This window comes from Pavona decussata, unplaced genomic scaffold (assembly GCF_977016875.1).
Source record: "Pavona decussata unplaced genomic scaffold, jaPavDecu1.1 SCAFFOLD_237, whole genome shotgun sequence".
NCBI classification, from domain to species: domain Eukaryota; kingdom Metazoa; phylum Cnidaria; class Anthozoa; order Scleractinia; family Agariciidae; genus Pavona; species Pavona decussata.
The window spans coordinates 1,339,648-1,366,678 of NW_028145642.1; the positions used below are offsets into that span (position 1 = coordinate 1,339,648).

Below are 27,031 nucleotides of genomic sequence, written 5' to 3' on the forward strand. Positions count from 1 at the left end.
AAACAGTTTCTTGAAAGAAAGTCAGAAGAGCAGAGGGGCCAATTTAAGCAGTCGAAAAAGGCAAAGCAAGCCAGATGCGAGGCAACCATTAATGTCACATTAGGGACCTTTAGCACTGAGAGTTTTCATAGCGACGGCGACCTCAGTGGACAAAGGAGACTGGGGTGAGGACGGCGTTGTCCACGCCAAAATATAAACCTTTAGCACCCTTCATTTTCCGACAGCAACTTGTCGAGTTCTTTGAAAATGAACAAATTTAAGACTTGTTGATAGATACATTTGCTTAGCTATGCAGACAACAACATTTTGGACGAAGAATTTGTTCTATTATATGACTGTTATCGTTCAAAAAATCCAGATTTCGGCTATCAATCGTACGATGTTTTTGATCTAGAAAGCATGAATTCAGCTGACTGCAAAGCTGAATTTCAAATTGAAAAGGCAGACCTTCCTCACCTTGCAGGTGCCTTACATATTCCCGCAGTGTTCCATTGAAAACAGAGAAGCATTTGTGATGGTTTGGAGGGACTGTGTGTGCTGCTGAGACGAACAAGTTATCCCTGCAGATTCAGCGATATGATTCAATGTTTTCCAAGAACAGTTTCTGTTTTGAGTTTGGTTACAAATGAAGTCTTGGATTTATTTATGACAACCAGATGTAGTTAGCTCAGTTGCTCTTCAACAGTATGCTGCTTAAGGAAAGGATCCCCTCTAAATAACTGCTTCGGTTTCATAGATGGCACGGTCTGACCAATCTCTAGATCTGGGAATGGACAGAGGATTGTCTATAATGGACACAAACGGGTTCATGGACTAAAATTTCAGTCCATTGCCTTACCGAATGGACTTATAGGAAACATCTTTGCGCCAGTAGGTAAGAAATTAAATATTTTCACTGAATATTAATAAGATTAATTAGAATGTTTTTCATATGGGGACGTCTAACCCAACCAATGGAAGATTATAATAAAGCAATGAGTGAAGTGCGAGTGTCCATGGAATGGCTTTTCGGGACATAATTAATTCCTTTCACCTATTATGCACCAGCCGTTTCCAGAGGCTTTCCAAAATTCAACAAAATTGGCAAAGTGGTCATTTCCTACCCCATGTGCAGTAAAAATACATAACTTACAGGGCAAAAAAAAAAATACACCCCTCTAATCTAAGATAGTTAAAATTACTAATAATGGAATAAAATACACTAGTTTCCAATTAAATATTTTCCAAAAAACAAACTTGAAGGTAAAAATTTCCGAAATTTCGATGAAATTTGATCTGCGCGTCACATGGGTGAAATCTGATCCATCTCGAGAGCATGTGTTTGTTTAGGCAAGATTACACAGTTGTCAGGTTCTCTCAATGAAAATAGAAATAAAAACACACAGAAAGCTTTCCTAAATGAAAAAATTTATTCAGAAAAGTCTTTGGTTACGCCTTAGAAAGAAGCATGTATAATTATAAATGCGAGACGAGCAACGTGCAAGCGATTTGAAGGAACAACAAGTCCAATTCGAAGCGAGTTTATCGACCCGTGCGGGGCCCATTTTTGAAATATTTCGCAAAAACTGTCTGTTTAGAGTGCAAAGAATCGGTCAATTAGAATAGTGTAATATTCTGCCCTGGGTATTGTTATTTATCACATGTAAATGAGGTATGCGGAATCGCTCTGGCCTGGGGCAAGCCCAAACCAAGGCGAAAAAAAAAATAGCATGGGTCTCAAGCCCGCCTTCCTCTCGGGAAGGATGGGCGGGATGCCAAACAATCACTGACCGTAACTAGAGCAAAGTGCATTGAATAGAGCACATGTTTGTCTTTTATACATACATTAATATTCATCCCCAGGGCATTAATTAACAATGCAAATTGAGTTTGCATAGTGTAATATTCTGCCCTGGGTATTGTTCTTTATTACATGTAAATGAGGTATGCGGAATCGCTCTGGCCTTCTGCAAGCCCAGCGCCACCGCTCATCATAAAACAATACAGAGTATCCAGCTCAGCACAACCTTTATTTAACACTCTCTTCCCAATCCTTATATCCTATATAACAAAAGAAAAAACGCTTTGGCTTGACGTATACAAAGTAAAAGAAATATCAAGCGACTATCCGCATATCCTAGACTCTAATAGAAACAGGAGTTCTATAACCGATACCATATCAAACTTTAGAATCAGAGTCCAAAAAACCATTATCCTCATACTTAATCTTGAAAAGCTTCAAAAAATCTTTTAAGTTATTAAGCCTTTTGTATGTCTGGGCAGTTTCAATATCTAGGTCCGCCAATGTTGCAGCCGCACCTGCCGGGGTAACTACCTGTTTTAACTTGATATAATGCAATGCCGTTTTACTATTCTTCCAACCCACATGATCCATGATTTCATGCAAACTCAGACCTGCGAGCGCTAAAGAAATTGCGGCACCACTACGAAAACCATGAAGTGTAAAATGCGCACTAGATAAACTATGAGACAAAGGGGTGGTATATGCATTTAATCTAGCTTGGGCTGGAGTTGAGTCCAACCCCTGGGGTGAAATATTCCCTGATTTAGGTACAGATCGGAACAAAAAACCGAAATTTAACTTCAACCCCATAGACCTAGAAATGCTAAAATACAACTTAATTCCTCTAACAGGACATACACATGTATTGGTACCCCTCTTTAAAGCAAAAACATGAACATCCCCCGACCTTAATGATTTTGTCCAAGGATGGTTCAACAACAAACCAGAATTATCCGGGAAACGTAAGATATCCACCATTTTTAAACCCAACAAATCGGCTGCGCGATCTCCCGCAAAAAATAAGACCTTAAACATGGCCTGGTCCCGTGCCAGGATATAAATCTGAGAGGGAGTTAAATTCGCAGAATGCATAAGCTGGAAATGGATGTGGCTAGAGATCTTCATCAAATCTTCAAGAAGGAAAGGCTCAGCCTGGCACGGAACAACTCTTGCCTTTAACTGCTCCTCACGAACATCCGCTAAATACCTTTTCACCGACCAGTCAGAAGCAGGATTACCAATATTCAACACCGACTGCCATTCGAAACCCCTTCCATGTTCCACAAAAATTGCCCGCAACTTCCCTATGAGGGAGTCCACAGTCCCAAAGGCCAGTCTCTTAGGACATTGACAAACACCCTGGCCAACTCTCTGATGTGAGTAGTTTGGGCACTCCAAAAGGTGAACCTGTGTTTTCCCCCCACGATCTTTCCAAACTAGAAAAGCTATCACATCTGCTGGGAGAGCTGAAGCCAGGAATTTTGGAGTTGCAAGATTATGCAAGAATACAGAAAATTCCTGTTCTAGAGCACTCTTTTGTTTGACATAACACGAGGATCCCCGCTGTTGTGATAACTGATCCAAACGCTGAGCAATGTTTTCCTCATCAATCTTGACTTTCTTGGCTTGCGGTACGATCTCGGAAACATAAGCACCACCCCTGGTATAGCCACATTGTTGACAAAACCGAAACTGCTCATCATTGGCATGAGAGCATCTAGGACAAGCCACCGACGGAGTAAGAGCTTTGGAACTCTAGGAAGCGGCTGTAAATCACTCAAAGAATCAAAACGATACTCTACAAGCCCAAAGGTTAAATGAACAAGGTGCTGGTTTATAGCCAGACTTGGACGTTGCCAGAAGACTCCGAAACTACCCTTCGTACCAAGGCAAACTTTAGAAATTGACGCCTCACGAACATGGACTTGAAAAAGGTGTAAAGTGTGGCAAAGGGCTTCCATCCAATCCAATTACCGCATTGGAATCCAAAGCCATAAGGTCAAATGAGTGCCCACATGTGCCCCCAAATGATTGTTCCACCAAGGCCCATGCCCTAGCCGACAATTTTGAATCTGACTTTGACCAGCGACGTGAATGACCATCTGCCTGGTTGTCACTAGACTTGACATGAAACAGGCTAAGCTGAAAATTGCGATCAGATAGCACGTACTACAGGTCCTAAGAAGCCTTTGTCAATTGAGGGGACTTCTTATTCCCTTGGCCCTCCCAAACGCCAATAAGAACAGTACTGTCAACATAAACATCAACTCGACAATCCCTCAAACTAGCGGGAAGAGCTTTATGGCATTTACCAAAGCGAACATTTCTTTGGTAGAGCTGTTGAGATCCCTGTGTTGCTCATCCCAGTAGTCACTTATAGTTTTGGTCACTGGAGGGCAGATGAACAACACAACCCCAGCCATATCCCGAAGCGTCCGTAGACAAAAGTCAGTCCTAAGTGCTTCTCTTCCGCCATGGTAGAAACTTCTGCCAAGAGTCTAAAAAACGCCAATGCGTCAATTCGTCTCGCACGGCCGATGAGATCGAAACAAGACCGTTCGCTGACGCAGATGCAATCGCTCTTATTGCTCATTTCTCTTATAAACAACTTGGTCATAGGGAGGGCCAATGAGAATGACACACATTTTCCTTGAAAACGCTGCAGCGTTTTTACCTCCACAAATTTCTTACACGCCAAAATGTGCTCTCTCAAGGATGCCCAGGAAACAATCTTCCATTCTGGCACTAGGAAAGATTGCTTTGCAGAGTCCACTACAAGACCCAAGTACTCCAGTGAGGGATGAAAACCGATTTACTAATACCAATTGTGTAACCTAAATAAACGAGGACTGATAAGACACAAAATATTGCGCAAGTCGCTGCATCATGTCTAAATTGCTCCTGTCGACATGCCGGGAGGACTGACCATGGCCCTGATGAGGTGAGGAGTTCACCATTAAGACGATCGTCTATATACCGTGAACAGGGAACACCTTGAGCTCCTAAGAAACCGGACGCCGCCAAACCTATGGTATGGTAGATGTAGGGGAAACTTTTCCATCCAAATGGAAGAGTAACACAAACAAACCAATAACCCTTCCATTCAAAACCAACATATGTCTGAGAGCATGCGGAGAGTAACACATGATCATAACCTGACTTGTTGTCGCATTTCGTCATGTAGGACCCCCTATAGACATACCTTGGAACATCGACTAATTTATCCAGGGAAAAAGGCATATCCCTCATCCGCAAGTTCAAAAACCTAGCATCTAGGCAGAGTCTTGGTTTCGTAGGTTCTACTGTTAATGGTAAACCAAATGAGGTGGACTATCAACCCCGAGTTTCCCCCACACCCTAACTGCTCCGGTAATAGTGCGCTTCAAAATTTCCTGCGACACAAATTCTGTAAATCTTTTACATGGCCCATGATTTGGAAATCGCTTTTGCGGCGGAAAATCTGAGCAATAATTAAACCCCTTATAGGCACCCTTAAAAGGTTGACTAAAATGCCTAATGTACACTTTATTCCGGATCCAATCACTGATTGATGCAGCAAGCGGATGACCTTCAAGAATCGACTCCCAAGCTTCAGGATGCCTGTGGGTACCTCCAGCAACGAACTTGTCTGGATCTCTTAGTCTAATTCTTCTCAGATCTGGAACAGTTTCAGAGACTAAAACATCTTTCCAATTGTAGACACAAGATGCCTCCCCCGATCAGGAACCCCATAAATCCTGAGAAAATTCATTTTTACTAACAGGCTCTTGTATTCTTAGCTTCTTGAAAGGAGGACTCTACAGGAAGAGACAAAAGAGAACAACCCCAAATCAACGAATGGAAAATGACATGCAAATGGGGTTGCCGATCAGGAAGGAGTGACTTCACACGCCTGAAAACAGTACGTCAACTGGCCACCGAGATATTGCGGTAAGCCAACAGGAGTCACTCGCCCCAATCTAGGAAAGTCGAAAAAGAAAAACAGAAAACTAGAGGGGAAACCCTGACGGACACAAATGAAAACACTGATATAGATGCTACAAAAAGCATACTTTAATAAATGCAAAAGAAAATATGCACCAAGTCAGACAATAGCCACGACGTCATGTATTTATTTTTTAAACTGTCCTGAACGCATTTCCCTCTGCTAGCGGGAGGTCCTGCAGCTTCCCCAAAGGCCTGTCGGCGATCCGGGCAGTAACTCTGATAGTGGCCAAAACGCCGGCAATGGTAACACTGCACAGAACGGAAGGAATGGCTACGCCCTCTCCCAGGAACACGATTGAACCCAAGGGTAGACAACCTCATGGACTTATCCACTTTGGACATCATGTCCAACACCTTTTCTTGATCGTTGTCACCCAGAATGACTTCCAGGTATTTCATGCACTGGATGTCTGGGGTCGCCGATTTCTCCTTCAGGGAACGGAACGCCGCATCAAAAAACCCTGCCCTAGGGTGATTCGTTTCCTTAGCAACCATCTTAAGATTAAGTAGAAGATCTAACGCCTGATCCTTGCTGAAAGACGGAGCCTTAAGAAGTAGCCTGATGTCTGTTAATGTGGAATCCACAGAATAGTCAGGGAGCATCTGTAATCCCGTGATATTTTCTTGAAGATAACAAGCCACCTATCTAGAAGTGTCAAGAGGACCCTTAGGAACACAGAAAATGTTGTTGGCAATTTTAGGACTTGCACCGACAGCTGCTACGGTGGTTTTAAAATAGGCCCCGTATGGCTCAGCATGGAAACGAGGCTGGGACTTAAATTGCTCATAACTATCGATAATTGCAACCAAATGTCATCAAACTTGCTTAGATTTATTATGGGATGATATCTAACATGACAATAGTCATAGTAATAGTAAACAAGATCACGTGACCATGTTGACATGGAAGCGAGGCTCTAACATTAGATTGCCTATAATTATCGCTTATTTGAACTAATTGTCACCAAACTTGCTCAGATTGGTTAAGGGATGGCATCTGACATGTTGATAAACATTAAAGTAATACATATAGTCACGTGACCTTTTTGACGTAGAAGCGAGGCTCGAACAGAAAAATGTTTATATCTGGCATAATATGTACATTCTTTCAAAAATTACTGTCACTGTTTTCCAATGATGCCTGTTTTGATACCTGCTTTGAATTCAGATATAATTATCGAAATTAATATAATTGGTGGTTGTTTCTGCTTCTCTAGACACCGAAAAGACTAATCTAGAATTTGATTTGTGCATTATTTGCCAGAAAAGAGAGAGGGAAAGTTTTGTTTGCTACCCTTCAATCAATTCATACGGAAAAGTTTTAGATTTTGTCAAAGAATGAGTTAGTTATGGCAGTAAACAGTACTCGGAGGCTATTACTCCAGAGCCTTCTCAGCTGACTCGGTCGCAAACTTCACCTTTAAACAAAGCTGCTTGCTTTTTTGTGATGGTCAAGTAGGTTATAGGGAGATGCTATTTAATGTTAAGACACTATCTGGGGGAGAATCACTGCGTAAAACCATCACTTTGTAAGGTAGCGAGAAGCTTGCCGCTAAGCTAAATGCCGCCATTGCCTCCAATGATGTGCATTCAATCAACATCAAGTACCACAAAAACTGTTGGTTGAACAGCGCGACCAATATTTTCCGTAAGCCTGCTCCCGCTTCTGGGGTCCCTGTTAGCATGGCCAGTGAGATAGCAGCCAAGATACAATTCTTAACCTTAACTGAGATTACTTTAAGTGATGGGAAGATTGTACCGATTTCTCAATTACAAGTTGCATACAAAGAAATTCTTAACGCAAACAACGTCGCCAATGAAACCACGAATCATAAGGCATTGAAGCAACTACTCCAAAATGAAATTGCCGACATCGAGTTTCACAGGCCAAAGTGAGTTAACGAATCGGAAAGGGTGAGTGCGAAGAAAGGAAGAGATAGAGCAATCCAAAAAAATGAAGATCAGGATGATATAAAACATGACGAGATGAAGACGGTATTTCATGCCGCTGCAATGATTAGAAATTCTATCCAAATGGGTAAGAAGTGGGTATTTCCTAGCACCCTTGATAACATCACTGACAAAAATGTATCTATGGAACTCTTCAGCTTTTTTTGGTGGGTAATACAGGCCTATTTGACTTGCTTTCGTGAGAGAAAAAGTCCAGTGAGGTACACAAGCGTGCAACGAGCCTTACTCAAAGTACCGTGGCCATGTGTCTATCAGATCCTCAGGTGAAGCACAAGAAGTCAGAAACTACCAGGATGACAGCTGAGATGCCTCAACAACTGGCTATAGGACTTGCTGTCCATCATGCCCGACAAGGTGCAAGAAGTCCTCTGTCAACAAAGCGCTGTAGGGACCCAGCTGCTGAGCCGCTTCATAGAAGAAAGGGTTACGACAGGCGCAGATCTGGTATCCCATGAAGAAGCGAAAACTCAACACGTGGAAGAGTGATATGAAGGTAATCAAAGTGAAAGCCAACAATCAAGTCATAGAGCTAAAGGAAGATCGCTCCTTGTTCGTGCGCATGTCCTTGTTAGCAAAATCTCGCCCAGAGATTGACATCAAGGAAGCTGTTGGTGAATTTGAGTTTAACGTGGTACCAAAGTCGATGTTTGCCCCAGATGGCTCGGTGCTTCACTGTAAGTTCGTGCAAGAGCGACTAAATGGCTATTTTAGAGAAGTTAGATGGCACACGCACGGGTTCTAACATGGAAGAGCATGCGTTCCCTCCTCCAGAAAGAATGGCTACTCGGATGAAAGTATCTATTGTCGACGGAATAGCAGAGGTGCAAACGCTGGATAAACCGTCTCGGGTCAAGAATTGTTTGCAACGGGCGGAACACTTTTCAACACAGATCTTTGCTAAGTACGATTGATGAAAGTGACGAAGTGCGACTGATATTTGACAGGTAAGTTTTATCATCATTCATTATCTATCACTCTAATGGCGACGGTACATTAGAAAAAATGCGTTTTAAGTAAATTAGGAGAGATAACGATATGTACTGTAAATTTTAGATAAGATGTGCCACTCTCGTTGAAGGTGGCGACAAGAGTGTCAAGACAGGGCAAACAAGCGCCAATCTACTACATGATCACTGATGCAACCCTCATCGCGAAAACTCCCATGAAGAGACTTCTATCCCATGTAAAGACAAAGTCGGAACTGACTCAGTATCTAGCCACGAAAGTCTTGGAGGAAAGTCAGGAGAGCGGAAAGAATGTGGTAGTGGCATGGGGCACTCACTGTCAGGCCACTCACAGATAAATGGCCCACCTCGAGCCAGTAGTCACGAAGGGGCAGACACCAAGCTGTTGTTGCACGCTGTCGACGCGACTTCCTCCGGAGCCACCTGTATTGAGATGTGGTCCCACCCGACACTGACGTCTTTGTGTTGTCCCTTCGATGGTACTCGCAGTTATGTGAGGACACATCGTTTGTCACTGGCAAAGGAGAGCGTTATCGAAAGATCAAGCTTGGCCCCACATCACATGACCAGTGTATGATATAGAACAACGACAGCGTGCCAAATCCAGAACTGCCATCCCCATCAAATTACGGATGGAAATTGGAAACAGGTACATATCAATGTAATATATGTCTATCTGAAATTATCCACCCATGACCAAGAATAATTCACAAGAACTTAATGTATACGGCATGTATATGCTTTCATTGACAGATGAATGGTTTCCAATAATGACACCATTACAGCCAGCGACAGATGCTGTGCTCCATCTAGTCAAGTGTGGTTGTTCAAGGGAGAGGTGCTCAACGAACCGATGCCAATATCACAAGGCCGGACTCCCATGCACTGATCTCTGTAGTTGTATGGACAATGAAGACGAGCCCTGCAATTATGCCATTGAGGAGGAAGAGTAGATGGGCAGCGAGTCCAGTGACAACCAGGAGGAAGTGGATGTTGATGATGACTCATAAAAATCAAAGCTTCGGTCATCTTTTTATACCGTTGCGGTTAAAAAGGACAAATATAGAAATTTCTGAAATGAATATTTGCAAAAAGCCTTAGGTATTTATTTAACAGCCTTGTTTCCATGCCATGAATGATGATATAAATGACCATGTCAATATTCGAAGTAGGTGCCGTTGGGGAACAAGTGATAACAATGTTTAAAAGAATGTACATATAATTATGCCGGATGTAATCAGTTTTTTTTGGAAGAACCTCGCTTCCAAGTCAACATGGTCACGTGACCTTGTTAACTATCATTATGACTATTTTCATGTTAGATATCAACCCATAATAAATCTAAGCAAGTTTGATGACATTTGGTTGCAATTATCGATAGTTCTGAGTAATTTAAGTCACAGCCTCGTTTCCAAGCTGAGCCATACGGGGCCAATTTTAAAACCACTGTAGCAGCTGCCGGTGCAAGTCGCAAAAATACCGACAACATTTTCCATGTTCCTGAGGTTCCCCTTGACACTTTTAGATAGGTGGCTTGTTATCTTCAAGAAAATCCCACGGGACTTTAAATCGCGACATATGCTCCCTGACTAGAAGCCTTTTGGGACTCCTCCAACCTTCTTAACCTCTGCAAAACTTCATCGAAGTTATGCCCCTCCTAGAACAAGGAAATAAAATCACAAACCTTTAAGGCTAACTCTTTCTCTCTTTACACTTAAGCCTCATAGTCTTTGTTAGCCACACAGGCAAATAAATCCCTTTAGCCACACAGGCACACCAGTCTTCGGCCGCACAGGCAAACCAGCTTTAGCCACACAGGCAATTAAATCTCTTTGGCCACACAGGCAAACCAGTATCTAGCCACACAGGCAATTAAATCTCTTAAGCCTCACAGGCAAAACAGTCTTTTACCACACAAGCAAATAAATCTCTTTGGCCACACAGGCAAACCAGTATCTAGCCACACTGACAATTAATTCTCTTAAGCCTCACAGGTAAAACAGTCTTTAGCCACACAGGCAAATAAATCTCTTTAACCATACGGGCAACTCTTTAGCCACAGAGGCAGTTAAATCCCTTAAGCCTCACAGGCAAAACAGTCTTTAGCCACACAAGCAATAGAAAGTCTAATATGCACAAAATCATGCAGAAAATATATGTAACGGAATGCAAGAAACCGCACCTTCCTAAGAAAGAAACCGAAACTTAGACGACTACTCTTGGTGAAATAACGACACTAGAAATGGCCACGAATGAAGAAAAACTACCGTTTACCTCAACAGCGTTCGGCGGAGGGACGTCAACAGCCGCTACCAAACCCGGGACAGGAATCTCCGGGCGATGTGGAACCTGGTCAGGCATAGAGTACAGCAAAAAAGGACAGGCGGAAGAACACAGTCAAAGAACAGAGTCGAAGGACGCCAACGAAGAAGGCGGGTTTGCAGAAGAACACACGCCAAACAATCACTGACCGTGACTAGAGCAAAGTGCATTGAATAGAGCACATGTTCGTCTTTTATACATACATAAATATTCATCCCCAGGGCATTAATTAACAATGCAAATTGAGTTTGCATAGTATTTCAGTACAAATTCACAATCAAACCTGTAATTTTTTGGCTGTTGAATTCCCAGAAGTACTTTAAAAATTTCACAGAAAGTCCGTGGCCTGAATAATGATTTGAGCTGTCCGCTCGCTCATCGCCTGGATAAAACAACAATTCATACTCAAAGCGCAATTTCTTCGCCGTTATTTCTCGGATTTTCGCTGTCGAAACTGTTGAGTATTCCTTAGCAGTTCTTCTTCCGATTTACCATTACGAAAAGGCGTGTTGTCGTTCGGAAAACACGAAAATCGGCGACCAAAAATTAAGCCGCGTGGCCCACGAGGCAACAATAGTTGAAATCGGACACCGCTTTCTAAAGACAAAAAGCTCTTTTGTCTGGGCCCCCCTAAGACCTAAAAATATATGCGCAGTAAATGGATTCTGAATGGTCAGTCCTTTCCGAAGACAATGAGAACAATAGGGGACAAAAAATTCCCTTCTAGGGGAGGTAGGCTCCAATCGTGTAGTGCGCGCGGATGAGCCTGAAATCACGGCTGGTTTTGGCCGGCACGGTGCGTAATGGGTTAAGTTTTTAGATTACAAGAAAAATCTAAAGATAGGTCTAAGCAGCATAGGAAAAATGTATATTGTATGTGCTTTGCTACGAAATGCCATAACTTGTTTATTTTGTGGTCAGACGTCTGAGTTTTTCGACCTGGAGCCGCCAACTCTAGAGGAGTATTTCCAGTAATCGATTTAAAGCAAACAAAATAAACATTGAAAACATTTATTCTGCAAAGTATGTATACTTGTGAACTTGCAATTTAGTCCAAGATGCAATCTTTAAAAGTTCTGAAATACATGTAAACATTAAGCTTAAATCGTATTCAAGAACAACATGTTTTAAATTAAAACATTTTGATAGCTGATTAAGGTATAAATATATATTATCGGACGCCACACATTATCGGACAAAAACGGAAAAACTTTGTTTTCCACTAAAATAATAAAAAAAAGGTTATGAAACACCAACACTTTGACTAGATGGCATGTAATCGCCGCATGTACCAAGTTGTCTGTCGTTAATCCGCGGAAATATAAAATAAAATTAGTTTTCTTACCTTCAACAACCATGGCGCTTGATTTTCCCAACAAATTTCCGTCGACAAAAAAAAAAAATTTCAATAACGGGCACAAAACTGCAGAGATTGCCCTGAAAACTCGCCGATCGCAACCTTGTCCTCCATTTTCTTTCCCATGAGTCCATTGGGGCTGTTTTTTGCGATCAACCGCTGGTTAAAGGTGTTTTTGCCTGTATACGCCTGCGATCTATTATCGGACGGCCAGCTTTCATACCGAAACAGGATTTGCGTGCGCAATGTGTCTGGCGGGAATTTTGTCCAGGATTTCCAAATATCCAGGTAAGTTAACCTTAAAATGCTATATTTTGGCTTATTTATGTGGTCCTTGATCAGTTAACAAGGGGAAATGAGAAATTAGCTCCTCAATTTATAATTTTACGTGATTTTCTGAGTTTTTTTTAATACCGACCCATGTCTTTCATTGACAAAAGGGGATATTCCAGGAAACGGTTTACAATACTATGTCTGACGTTCTAGTGGTAAAATGTAGTAATTTTACAATTTTAAAAAACATACTATTCGGTGAAAGGAAGTGGATCTGTAAGAAAAGGGGTGGGGCACTACCAGGAATAGGGTGGGGTTCCTGGGTGGGTCAATCGGTGAGTAAAAGAAGTAAAGGAAATGTACTTAAGAGCATTTCTAAGATAATCATCCACATCCTTAGGGTCAAAATGCCACCAAAAAAAAGAAAAACTTGGACGGAAGAAAACATGGTTGCTGCCATGGAGGCCGTAAGAAATGGAGATTCCGTAAGAAAAGCGGCTGCAGATTGGAATGTCCCTAAATCAACTCTTGGGGATAGAATAAGCGGGCAAACTGAACACGGAGCTCTAAGTGGCCCAGAACGAATGTTAAGCACGGAGGACGAAAAAAAACTTGCCAGTTATCTGATTGACGTCAGTAAGCAAGGCTATGGTAAAAGTAAAGAAATAATTTTGTACATGGCCACGCAGATCGCCGTTAAGCGAGGAAAAAAGGTAGAGGGGTGCCTTTCAGAGATGTGGTGGCGACACTTTCTAAAGCGAAATCCTGAAATTTCTATGCGAGCGACGCGAAACTTTGGAATCGTCCGCACGTTAGTAACCAGGACAACGATAGAGCAATTCTACGAGCGCCTTTATGAAACCCTCACAGATAATCCTTATGGGTCATTATTGGAGAAACCGCACTTGATTTTCAACTGTGACGAGAGCGGCTTTGAGTTTGACAGTATAAATAAGACGGTGGCCGCAGCAAGAGGTGCAAAACACATTCCACGCGTTTCCAAAGGGCAGCATGAAAAAGTGACAGTGCTGGCCTGCTCATCTGCTGCAGGGAAGAGCCTACATCCCACGTTGATCTATAAGAGTCAAAGTGGGCGCGTACCAAATGGGGTTCAAGAGGGCGCACCGACAAACACCTTATTTACAGCACAGAAGTCTGGCTGGATAGATAAGGACCTCTATTTAAAGTGGTTCAATGAACTGTTTCTGAAACATATTCCCGAGGAACGGCCTGTCTTGCTTTTGGTTGATGGCCACAAAGCGCACGTCACGCAAGACGTAATCGAAACAGCAATCAGAAACAAAATCCTTGTCTTCTGCTTGCCTGCTCATTCATCTCATCTTCTCCAGCCTCTGGACTTGTCCTTGTTTGGCCCGCTGAAACGGGGATGGGTGAGGGCGTGCGCAGCTTTCAACCATATTGCTTCAATGGTGGTCAATCAGCGTAATTTCGCTAAGATCTTTAACGTGGCCTGGCACTCAAGTAATACTCCACAAGTCATCCGGGGAGGATTTAGACGGGCTGGTATCTATCCGTTTGATCCGACCCAGTTTGACTACTCCAAGCTAGCGCCAACCATTGGTTCATCCAGCCGAGACGCCATCAGGAATTCAGATCCACCCACTAGTGAAAGCTCTCCTCCAACTGAGGATGATACAGTGGGACAAGATGGTTTTGCTACCGAGCCTGCTTCCCCTTGCATGGAACTCCCACTAATGCATGAGGTTGATGTGCCCATTACTCCACCACGCCCATCGCTTCTTCAAGGGGACCCATTTCTCTCATCGACACCCAGTGGGCCAAGTACGCCAAGTACACAATCCAATTCTCCTGGCATATCAGCAGCCTATGAAACACTGACATCGTTAGAGAAGAGAATTGGGAGGATGGAGAGAGAGAGATTCAGACGGCGATTTCAGAACGGTTATGACATAGACGGCGACCACCAGTACGACACATGGCGGGAGTTGTTCAGAGATATCGGAGGAGACAAGGTTAACGCAAATTGCCCGTGCCAGTCCCCCTGCCACTGTACTTGCGATGGATTCGGCTTTTGTGACTGTCTACAAATGGGCTGTCCTCTACTGCCGACAATGTTGAGTGTACCACCAGCTGCCACCTCGCCCGTGAACGTGTCGCAAAGTGCTGAAGTCCCCGTGTTCCCTTCTCCTCCTTCCAGCGAACCATCGCCTTACAGCACCTCCACACCATTAGCACCAGCTGCCACTTCGCCCGTGAACATGTCCCAAAGTGATGAAGTTCGAGTGTTCCCTTCTCCTCCTTCCAGCGCGGAACCATCGCCTTACACCATCTCCACACCATCTGGATCTGTTCATATCGACGGAGATTTGTGCAGCATAATGTTAGATCCGAGAAGAAAAACTACCGCAAACAGAAAACGGGGGAACAACGCGCTGAATCCTAGCAACAGCTGTATAACAGGCCAATTGTTTGTAGCTGCGTTACAGTCAGAAAACGAAAGAAAGGAAAAAGAAAAGAAGGAAAAAGAAGAAAAGAGAAAAGAGAGAGAGAGAACGGCAGCGGAGAAGAAAAGAAAGCAGAGGAAAGGAAAGAGAAAATGAAGGCAAAGGCAGAAGAAAAGAAAAGAAAGGAAGAAGCAAAAGAAGCCCAAAAAAAAATAGGGGAAAGAAGGGGAAAAATGGTTCACGTGCAAAGAGAAAGAAGACGGCGACCGCAGAGGAAAAGGAAAAGTACCATTGTGCGAAGTGCGGCAAAGAATACTACACCGAAGAAGAAAACCCATGGGTAGAGTGTGATTACTGCGGGGGATGGTTCCACTTTCAATGCACGGATCTGCCAGTGCTTGATTCTTTCAACACACTCGTGGACTACACCTGCGAGGAGTGTGAAGTTCGGGGCTTCCCAAGCCACAATGACTATTAAAAAAACAAAAAAAATTTGTAAGCTCTTGTTGCTCCTAGATTAAAGAAATAATTTACGTTCTTCTACACTAAAATTAGGCCCTCATGCAGATCATTTAAGAAGAAGTGACATTGAACTGCGAACAGTTGACAGGTAGCTTTAAGTTACAAAGAAACTTTGTTGTTGATGCAAGCTTATGTTTTGGGTCATCATAAGCAATAGCATTCCGAAATATTAAACTAACAGAATTGTATACAGTACCCCTTTTTCCCTCAGTCTGTATCATAAACAAGAAGAAACTCTTTGCTCACATATTCTTGTGTGCTGAAGTCCAGCATGATTTTGTTCTTGAATACCTTGTCACGTGAGAATAAACGTAGCAAACTTACATATATCATAGAAATATTATTGATGATCTGTCTGATCTGGTCAGTACGTCATGTAAAGTTATCTATAAGTCATGTAAAGTTATGTATATTACACATGGTTATGTCCCGGGACATTATACGTAGGCCTACATGATGTTCTGACCCCCACACTTCCCAAATTTGGGCACCAAACAATAGTTGTATCATATGTCCGATAATAGATTCGCATGTCCGATAATAGATTTGCATGTCAGATAATCGATCAATCCAATCGAGCCTCTGTGAGTAAGTTTTGTGGGAAATGTGACGCTTTTTACGCAATTATCTTCTGGGACTATAAAGAGTACTCTATTACTATTTTAGAGGAAGAATAAATCGGCTGTTTCTCCATCGTGAGCTTCAATAGAGCCGAAGAGGTAAAAAGTGTCCGATAATATATATTTATACCTTACTTATCTAATAGCTTTTTCACAACACTCAAAAATGGAGTATTCATTTGTTGCTGCTGAAGCATCATAGCTTTCATCATTTGCTGTTGACTTTCCTGTTCCTGTTGTTTTGTACGTAACTCCTGTTGTCTACATTCGCGGTCATCCGCTGCTTTCTCTTGCAAAAAGTCGACCAGTGGTTCTGCACGTCTCAACTTACAACGTTTTGGAGAAGCTCACCTTCGTCTGAAATGCATTTCTTGGTCTCTTAGAAGGCTCTCCATCGCTTTTTTCCTGATATCTTCTGCAGTCTCGTCGTCATTGAGTTGCTGTTTTGATGCTGATTTAGCCATTGCGTGTATGGTATCTTCTCTCTCCACTAACTCCTTGAACGGAGATTCCTTCTCCATTAACTCTTCCACAGAAATCCCACTTGCCTTCTCTCCCTCGGTCATCTTTTTGCTGAACTTTTTTCGGAGAAGGTTCCACAGCTCTTGTACAGCTTTTTTATCCTTCAGTTGGAATTTTGGAGGGTGGATTTCATTCAGACTGTCGACTACCGCTTCCCACGCCAATCCACAAGCGGGACTTCTTTCCCTTGTTCCAAAAACATTTCTTGCTAGCATTTCTCTCAGAAAAACCACATCATGTTCTTCGCTCCTTTCCATCGGCCTAGAGTGAAACAACGGGAAACGAGATAAGAATGAAGAATCAAAGCAGCTAAAACCTTGGCCAAGTACCGTATTTTTCGGTGTATAAGTCAACCTTTTAAGTCTTGAAAATCAGTCCAAAAAATCGACCTCGCTTATACACCAGCCAAAAATTGCCAGGTGAAAAAAACCCATTTCATCTGCATAACAATAGACTTCAAAGTGAAAACACGAAAAAGCAACTACACAAATAGCATAGAGAAGAAAGTTTAATGGTAAGTAGCACGATTATGAATAAAGGAAATGTTTAAAAATCCGTGGTTTCTTCCCTGGTTTGTCTCATTTGTATGCTACGTACGTGTATGCTAATTTCGGTCTTTGTGACCGACATCGATCAAACATGTTTGTTCCATCACATACCGTCCCTTAAGCTTGATATCTTCGCAGAAGTCACCGCTTTTCCTGTACATCCATTGGGTCCACTTTGTGATATTATAGGTAAGAGACATTCGTAAATAAACTTCATCAAATCCGCTGTGAAAATTCGAATTCTTCGATCGAACAGAATCAAGTCATTGCTTGCTTGGTAACCTCTCAGCAGCTCTGTAACCCAGCAACTAATTTAGGTTATTGGAAACACGTGCGCATCAATCAGGTAACAAGCGCATTGTTATTTACTTAGAAGAGTAAACAAAAAGCACCAATCATTTCACTGATAAACAATAAAAGGATGCATCACCTAGTAATCATCGAGTTAAGGGTCTTAAATGCAATAAAATTAATCATTTCATGGCAATCATTGTGTCAAACAAGAGCTCAAAAGATGCCTTCCAGGCGTATGAAATACAGTGCAAAGTTTAAATTACAAGTAGTGAAGTTTGCGGAAGACTCAAACAACTGTGCTGCGAGTCGAGAGTTCTGCGTGAATGAGAAACTAGTGCGAGACTGGAGACGACAGGTTGAGAAACTAAAATGTATGCCGAAGAGTAAGTGTGCAAACCGAGGAAAGAAGTGTCAGTGGCCTGAGCTAGAGGACAGCATTGGAAAGTGGATAGAACAACAGCGACAAAGTGGTTACATCGTGACACGAAATCTGATCAGAATAAAGGCCAAAGCGATGGCGAGTGAACGGACTTTCAAGCTACAAACAGCTGGTGCACAAGATTCCTCCGAAGAAAGAACTTTGTGTTGCGGCAGAAAACCAAGATCGCACAGAAACTCCCGGAGGATCTGGAAGAGAAGGTAACAAGCTTTCACAGCTTTGTCATCAAACTCCGGAAGGAGAACGATTACGAACCAGTGCATATAGGAAACATGGATGAAACACCCGTATGGTTTGACATGCCGTCCGCAAGAACTGTGAACTCCCGAGGAGAGAAAACTGTGTTGATCAACACAACCGGCCATGAAAAGTCAAGATTCACCGTAGTCCTGTCCCGCCTTGCCAATGGCACGAAATTGAAACCCATGGTCATTTTTAAGAGGAAAACCATGCCCAAAGAAAAGTTTCCTCCTGGAGTGGTTGTCCACTGCCACGAAAAGGGCTTGATGGATGAAGCCGGATTAAAAATTTGGATCAAGAAAGTTTGGAAATCGCAACCAGGAGGCCTGCTCCGAAAGAAAAGTTTACTGATTTGGGACTCCTTCAGGGCGCACTTAGTTGATTCGGTTAAACGAGTTGTCAAAGAAACTAACACTGACATCGCAGTTATACCAGGCGGGCTGACCAGCGTTTTGCAACCCCTGGATGTAAGCCTGAACAAGCCTTTCAAGGACCGGCTCTGTGAGAAATGGACAACCTGGATGATCGAAGGAGAGAAAGAGCACACTGCTGGTGGAAACATCAAGGCAGCATCGCTCAGTACCATGTGCCAATGGGTCGATGAAGCATGGAAAAGCCTTCCTGCAGAAATGGTTGCCCATTCATTCAAGAAGTGTGGCATTTCAAATGCAATTGGCGGCACAGAGGATGACATCTTATGGGAGGATTTGGAAGAACATTCTACTGCTCCGATCACCGCAATGGATGAAGACGACGAAATGGTCAATGAGCATGTTAATGATGATAGACTTACAGAGGAACAATGGCGTGACTTGTTCGGAGACAGTGACAATGAGGACGATTTTGATAGATTTTAGACGTTCTTTTGCTGCAGGACTGATTCAGCATCGTAATTTCCAGCCAATAAAGACATAGTATTATGTAGTTAAGATTTTCTTTATTGGCATTGCACATCAACTTTCTATTTAGAAGTGTAACATGCAGTTTTGAACGAATGATTATGTTAGCTCACTGTACAGTTTCAGGGCAGTTCGTCAGACTGAGACAGAGAGACAATCAAGTGTATAGTATTTAAATTCGCCTTGTATTTACTGTTTAACATAGCTTTAAGAACATTAAATCATTGTGTAGATAATGGCAGTTTCAATTTCTTTTAGTTTTGTTAGGGGAGGAAGGGAAATCGGTTTCTTTGCGCGCAAATTTCAGAAGCATGTGCTTCCATGTAGTTACCAGTGCTATCGGGGTTTTATTGCCTGGTTACTAAGGTAAACCAAGATGGAAGCTTGTTTACAGACTCATTTCCCTGGCTTTTTTCGTATGTTTTGGGTGTTCCCTGGTGGAAAAAGCTTCAAATATCCGATAAAAGTAGGGAGCACTGTTTTAACACAGGTATTTTGACAATTTTGGGCTAAAGTTTTCAATTTTTGAACACACTTCTCAAGTTCCCGTCTAACACGATCGATGCGATCGTTCTCTTGAATTTGATGTTTGGTTTCAGAGATGTTCTGCAAGACAAACAAGACTCATATTTCAACATAATCGTAACTAGTTTTTTGCTCCATTTTTACTCCTCAAATCAAGAAAATCTTAATTTAAAAGCTCAAAAAGTAGGTTCGACTTATACACCGGAAAATACGGTAGCTTAATTTACTCACTTGGATTTTTGTACTTGATCATCAGATGCCACCATATTCAGTCTGAATCTACAGCTGTCCTTTTACAATACGATGAATAAAATACGTTTTATGCCAAAAGCTATTCAAGTAAATTACGAGAAGTTATTCTCTTAAGTTGCAAAAACTAAAAGGCCAGAAAAAAAAAACGAGTATAAGCGGACAAAAGACTCGTATCTACTCAGGTTTTCTACACACCATGAAAACAAGACTTTTGAGGTCCGCACCGAGCCTAGACAACTTCGCGGCAAATGTATGACCTCAAACGGAAATAAAAGTTTACTTCTGGACGCCTTCGCCATCCTGAAACGTCTTTTTGCTAAAGGTCCCTATTGATGGAGTATGAAGGCAACATACTCAAACCTGTCAGAGGAAGTGCTCTCCCACTCAAAGGTGAGGTCAGCTCAAATTACGATGATCTGAAAGATGCGGCAACCAAAAAACGGAAACCCTTTGATCATACCTTTAATGCTGAAAGGGGTCATATCAGGATGCCAGGATTGCCGGGCAAATCCCTGAATTAGACCAGGATTTTGTATTGAACAGTTATAAAGAATGGCTTGGAAGGTCATATTCGAGCCTGATGCTCTATCTGAGCTGAGCCCTATCTCCAAGCTTGAAGAAGTTCTCGATCTTGACGGGGTGATATTCAGGAATCAGTTTTTGACGAGTGGTCTGACTGTGATGTGACCTTGAGAGCATTGGATGAGGTCGAGGACCTGGAATACAAGGAGGCCATTCCTGTAGTTCCTCCATTTTTAGCTTTTTTAATTCGGAAGGAGAAAGGGGGGACGGTGAGTCTCTAAAGCTAAATATTTTAGAGGAAAGGATGAAGCTAAACTGAAGTTGTCACAAACCAAAAATAGGTATGGATATTTTCTGGAACAAACACTGACAGTAAATTTACATTTTACAGTGTAATACCAAACCAATGGGGGAAAAACTTCCATGCGGAATCCAGAGCACTAATAATAATAATAATAATAATTAACCAACATAAGCAAGTCATAGCGCTGAAAATGAGCTGCCCCTGGGTGAGCAACCATGACAAGAAGATGTCAGAGGGTGAGCAACCGTGACAAGAAGACGTCAGAGAAGACCATGAAGTATGCGCCTCTCAGATGGGAGATGAAGCAGAGGTACCCAGGGTATGAGATCGCCCAGTACAATATCATCATAGATGTGTTGGGGGGATGGTCCAAGGACTTAAAAGATACGCTACAGAAGTTGGTGGGCAACAGAGCTAAAGATGTGCTCAGGAAGATGCAAAGGGCGTGCCTCTCAGGATCTCTAAACATTGCTCGCACGTTTAAAGTCACAACGTGAGCACTCACAAAGACTCAGTCGCCTATTGGGCCTTTTTACTTGACACGGGTTATGGTGCGTTAGCGTCTCGTGATGCTTCTTAACTGTATATAGCATACAGACGTTTTAACTGCTATGATAATAATAAATGATAATAATAAATAATAATAATAATAATCGAATATTTATACAGGATAACCCTTCAGTATATAATACTGTTATCAATGGGGTCCTGTTGACTAAGAATTAAAAACTTACAAATAAGAATAACTTAAATATGTAAAAGCTAAACATGCACTAATTTAGAACTAGAGTAAAAATTTACATGTAATAATCGTTTAAGGCTTTCCTCAATAATACTCTACAATTAATGTTTCTGAAACTTAAAGGCAAAGAATTAAATATCGAGGCACCTAAAAAATAAAAACTGCAGTGCGCAAAATCCAGTTTGACCTTGGGCAGTTTTGCTGCTTTCCCATTGTTTCTAGTCTTTAAAGCGTTATGATTCAGTTGTTGAAAATAATTCTTAAATGGAGAACATGTAGTTGCAATGCCTGGAGGTGAATATCCAAAGCTATTCCGAGTTTGAGTAGCCAACCATAGCGTGCTAAACACACTATCTACTGATTGGGTATATACTGATACACTTCATGTATATTGCATATGTGACATTACAGTCTTAAGCTCTGGTACAAATATAGTTCACTGTGTCTTTGAGTTTCTTATGATGTTGTACCTTTTTAGCTACTTCCAAGGGCTATGTTATTCGATTCAACATGAAAGCCTTCAGGGAAAATTACTATTTTAGCGTTGACTTAATGTTGTCCACCATCATAATGCAAGGGAGTGAGCCACCCAGGATATTCAGTCCAACTAGTTGCCAGTACATCTCAGTTGGCTTGGAAAAATGCAATCTCACCATTGAAGAGGTTCCAAATTTAGCTGTGCGATCTTCATTGTTGAAGGTAATTGGACATACCTGTCATGCCATTTTGTATTGGACTAAATGATAATCACACAAAGCATTACCTTTATTATAAATACTACACATCTACTTGCTATTAATTTGGTTTCAGGTTCAGGCCCAGGAGACTGCAGAGTTTTTTTCTTGCATTTGAAATTTGTGATGTAAAGTGTTGCTATGTGATTCTGACAATATAAACTAAATTCGATTTTGAGACGGCATTATGACTTTATATTTTAGTTTTTTATCGCGATACTGACATTAGAGTTGTTCCGCACAAAAACGTTGCGTATGCAAATATCAAACTACTTACGTTGGACATGCAAATAACAATGACAGATGTGAAATGCACGCACCGCCTCATAATAGCTATTGATTAAACAACTGCTTCCGTGGTTGTTATTTTGATTTAATTATCAGAGCTGTTTGTTTTTGCAACCTCCTAAAGTAATCCCTGAAACAAAGTAATTCTGCGCTCTGTTAAAAAGGTACAAACTTCTATTACACTTGGCAGCAACCACCTCGGGTGATGCCAGATCGATGAGGTACATTTGAAATCTTTTATTTGTTTGAAAATGTGTTCAACTCTAACGCGCTTTCTCGCAAGCTCTCTGTTAAACTTTCTTGCCCTACGTCTTTCTCTGTTGTTCTGCATTGCGCGTATTTGTGCTTGACAAAACGGTGTTAGCAAAGGAACATTATCAGGATACCCTTTATCAGCTAGGAGCACTACTCCGTTCGGCAAATCTAGCACCTGCCCTTGACCAACAGGTTCCATTAGGCGGAATGCTTGGGAGTCGTGCATGCCTCCAAGAAAGCCTGTCTGTAAAAATCGAATGTGACCTGTGTTGTCACAAATTAGTTGAGTGTTTAATAAATGAAAGTGCCTGTGTCCACTATAAAATTCTCTCTGTGGCTCTGTTGAGGGAACCTGAATTTCATGTGGCGTAACGTCGATGCTTCCTACTGCATCTGGAAATTCTGGCCAATTATTGCGCAGCGCGTCTCATTCTCTAATGTTAGGCCAAATGACAGAGGATCTGAAATGGCGCCACAGAATTATGACTCCCTGGTAGATATAAGCACTAACCGTCTGGGGACTGACATCAAACATTAGTGCTAGCGTGTGGACATGTGGGTATCGCCAAAGCCAAATTAATACAAGAAGTAATCTGTTAATAACGTTTAGCTTAGTGCGCCCCATTCTTTGCCTTGGGTTGCCCCGCCTTGTTATCATAAAGAAATGCCAAGTAGTTTCTCGAGCCATTTGAAGGAATGAGTCTGTTGTTTCACCGGTATTCAACCAAAAGAGATACTCTTGATTTGAAATAAGTGCAAAGAGGTCACGCCCTTGAAACTGGTGGCCATGGAATCCATAGAATAGTCTGTCTCGGAGTGGTAGCTGAATTTCAAAAGGAAGCTCTAGAACCGATGTAAGGAATGCCAGTAACTGTCCTATAATAAGCGTGAGTAATGTACATACGCGAAGTATTTCGTGCCTGTTTTCTTGACGAGGTAAAGGTGGGGGAATTAGTACCAAGTAACGAGCAAAGGCAGCTAGAACTCTTAGTAAAATTGCGACTCGTATAAACTCAATGCGATTCATTTCCATAAGATGGCTTTAGCTGATCGCCTTGTGAGTTTGATATAAAAGGACAAAGAGTCTGTCTCGAATGAAAGGCATGATTTACGGCTGTCAAAAAAGAACAATAATCATGGCGTTCGCAAATTTTCTCGTGCCTTAAACTCGTGCACTTCATTCCCACATCTGTTCATAGAGAGGTGACAAATAAGCCCAATTCATCCTCTAATTTTTCGGATAATTGCAATTTTTTTAAAGACATTGCGGAGGAACAACAGCAGCAACAGCACAAAAGTCGGTGACAACAAGAGGGTAATAGTGCTGCAGTCACACCTCACCTTTACATTTACCGACTGTTGTCCAAAACCTTTCTAACAGCTTATCCCGCGCCCAGCTCATGATAGTGCTACGAATAGCATTCTTTTTTGACTGTCAAAAGGACAAAAAAACACGTGCATTTCAAGTGCGTGGATTTCGCACCAAGTTCTGATTAGGCGAGCTAAAATTTTGGCTATAAAAAGCCGAAATTGTTAATGTGAAAGCGAACGAACATGGCGGGATTATGGAGACCGTTCGAAGAGGCATCATCTTGGGTAAAACAGCCCGCCGAAGGAAGGACAAAAATGTGCGTCAGAGTTTGGGAGAACGAAAAAAGAATTGTGATGGAAGCTTATCTGTACTCCGGGAACAACGGATGGAACGCAGTATTAAGGTCTGTAAGAGAGAAGGCCGAACAGCTCCCACTTAGCTCCAAGGTGATTGACTTTTACCTAGACGAAAAAGAGAGTTCCTACTGCATTCGGCGGATGGAGCGCATTGTCCGCGAAGAAACAACAACAGCAGCAAAAGATTCACGGAGATCGGCTTCGACCTCAACTGGACCACCGACAATATTTATAGAGGACGAAAGCACTGCCCGTGGTATGGCAGCTAAGGTTGTGGACAGGCAAATGAGGTATGCAAAGAAGCGCACTCCTGTGGAACGGCGCCAGGAAAAGCTTAACCACTTTGTGGCCAGTTCATCAGAAGAGGCGGAAGCAGAGGCTGAAACACCTCCAAAAAAGAAGGCAAAGACCATAAGGGAGGCAACGATGGAAGCGCAGACGACGCACACGAAGATGTGTACGAAAGCGCTCAAGGGGATAGAGAAAATGTCAAGTATTCTTGACAAATTAGAGAGAAAACTGGATGACATGTAGAATGCACTGGGAATCGAACTGAGCTACATTATGATAAGATGATAATAGAAATAAATCTTGTATATCGAAATGATATGTCATGCTTATTGAAAATCTAAAATAAAATCACAGAAATACAAATTAGTTTTCTGTTCATTGTTATTTTTATTGTTGCGAAGTTACTACCAAGTGTAATAAAAGTTTGTACCTTTTTAACAGAGCGCAGAATTACTTTGTTTCAGGGATTACTTTAGCATGTTGCAAAAACAAACAGCCCTGATAATTAAATCAAAATAACAACCACGAAGCAGTTGTTTAGTCAATAGCTATTATGAGGCGGTGCGTGCGCGCATTTCTGTTATTGTTATTTGCATGTCCAACGTAAGTAGTTTGATATTTGCATACGCAACGCTCTTGTGCGGAACAACTCTATTTTGTTGGAGAGAGTAAACAGATAAAGTACAAATCGTGCGCTGATTAAAAGAGAAATTCTTACTTCAGTTAAACTGTTTCCATGGTAATATACTGGCGCGAAATTTTTTCTCGGCCGAGTTATTTAAATTTTTGGATTTAATTTTTACGTCAAAACAAAGAAAATGCAAAGATTTACAGTCCATAAAGCACCTACCATTGATGGAATAGACGAGCTAGTAGGTTTGAACATTTTACCAGCAAATTTTATTGAAAATTTGCTACCGCCGAGATATAAACAACAACATGAAAACAGTGATGAATAAATGTCACAACCAGAAGCAAGAATAAAAAGAGCAACCATACTAGTACCCAAAAACGAAAACAGAGCATTGTTATCCTAGCTTAGATGCCGTGGAGATTTAGAAATTTTTTGGACAAGCACTTTTGGGTTTTAGACAACCACATTCTTTGTGACTGTTGACGAAAGGAAAGGTGGATCAAAAATATTATGTTACCTTGTATTTATACATATTCACCAAACTGGAGGTGAATAATGGTGGACATTTGCTGAGTGGCAAGGAAAATATATATGTACAACTCTCCAATGACACCAAGGTAAATTTAACCAGCAAAAATTTAGTTACCAGGCCCCAGTTGTTTGAAAGGTGGATAGCGCTATCAACCGGATAACACAATTGATTTTGTTAATGCTTATCCACTGGGTAGCGCTATCCACTCTTTGAACAACCAGTGCCAGTACTTTATTTGTGAGAATGGGGAAAAATGTGAACCAAAAATCTAGACTAATCCTTGGAGGTATATGGTTGCCCACAACTGCCATAGCTGTTTTTCTTGTTTTTTTGTAGATTGTTTCCTTAAAAATAGTTTCACTTTATAAAAATAAATAAACTTAAGTTACGTTTGATTTAATATAACACGAAATATACACAAACATTACCAACAGCCAACTTAAAATAAAACAAGAATCAAAGTTAAATTTAACTTAACATGAAATAAAAGTAAAATTAAAACCGATTTTAAATCAAATTGAAAGCAAATAAAACTAGAATTAAAACTAAATTTAACTTAAAATGAAATAAAAGTAAAATTAAAACCGATTTTAAATCAAATTGAAAGCAAATTCAAAATGAATCTCACCTCATTTCTTTTCAAAACAAAACTAAAAATTCCGTTGGCCCAGAGCTGCCCTAGACCAGCATGCCTTGCGAAATTATTTCATAAATTAAAAATGGCGGACAAGGGATAGATGGCGTTTCAAGCTAAAATGAAATGAAAGAGAGCAGGTACACGCAAAGGTAAAGGCAAAGTTGACAAGAACTGAGCAACGTTTAAGTTCTGAAGTTGCTGGTAAACAGCAAAAGTACAGTAGAATCGGCCCAAGAGAAGTTCGTCGATTTCAGTCAAAGATTGGAGTAGGTATGGTATGTGATATGCTGGCCGGTGAACAAGGCCCCTCGTGTAGCACAGTAAAACAAATACCAGACACTAAATTAATCCATGTTCGCTTTATTGATGAAACTGAGGTCGGAGGGTAAAAGGTAGAAGTGGCAACACTCAAGATACTCACCATGAGCAAACAATGAACAAAAAACAGGGCAGTGCTGCATTGGGTCCTAAAGTCACCC

At 41.6% G+C, this 27,031-nt stretch overlaps 1 long non-coding RNA gene and 2 pseudogenes across 1 annotated transcript; 2 read left to right on the top strand and 1 right to left on the bottom strand.

The window, feature by feature from the left end:
- The first annotated feature begins 246 nt into the window (after nt 1-246).
- On the top strand, nt 247-12,008 carry LOC146457814 (uncharacterized; annotated as a pseudogene).
- Nucleotides 12,009-16,357: 4,349 nt separating this feature from the next.
- LOC146457815 (uncharacterized) lies at nt 16,358-19,959 on the bottom strand (annotated as a pseudogene).
- Nucleotides 19,960-21,995: 2,036 nt separating this feature from the next.
- LOC146457816 (uncharacterized) lies at nt 21,996-22,446 on the top strand. The gene is made up of 2 exons (XR_014858392.1): nt 21,996-22,212; nt 22,324-22,446. It is a non-coding gene; the product is annotated as an uncharacterized LOC146457816 (long non-coding RNA).
- Nucleotides 22,447-27,031: the final 4,585 nt, after the last annotated feature.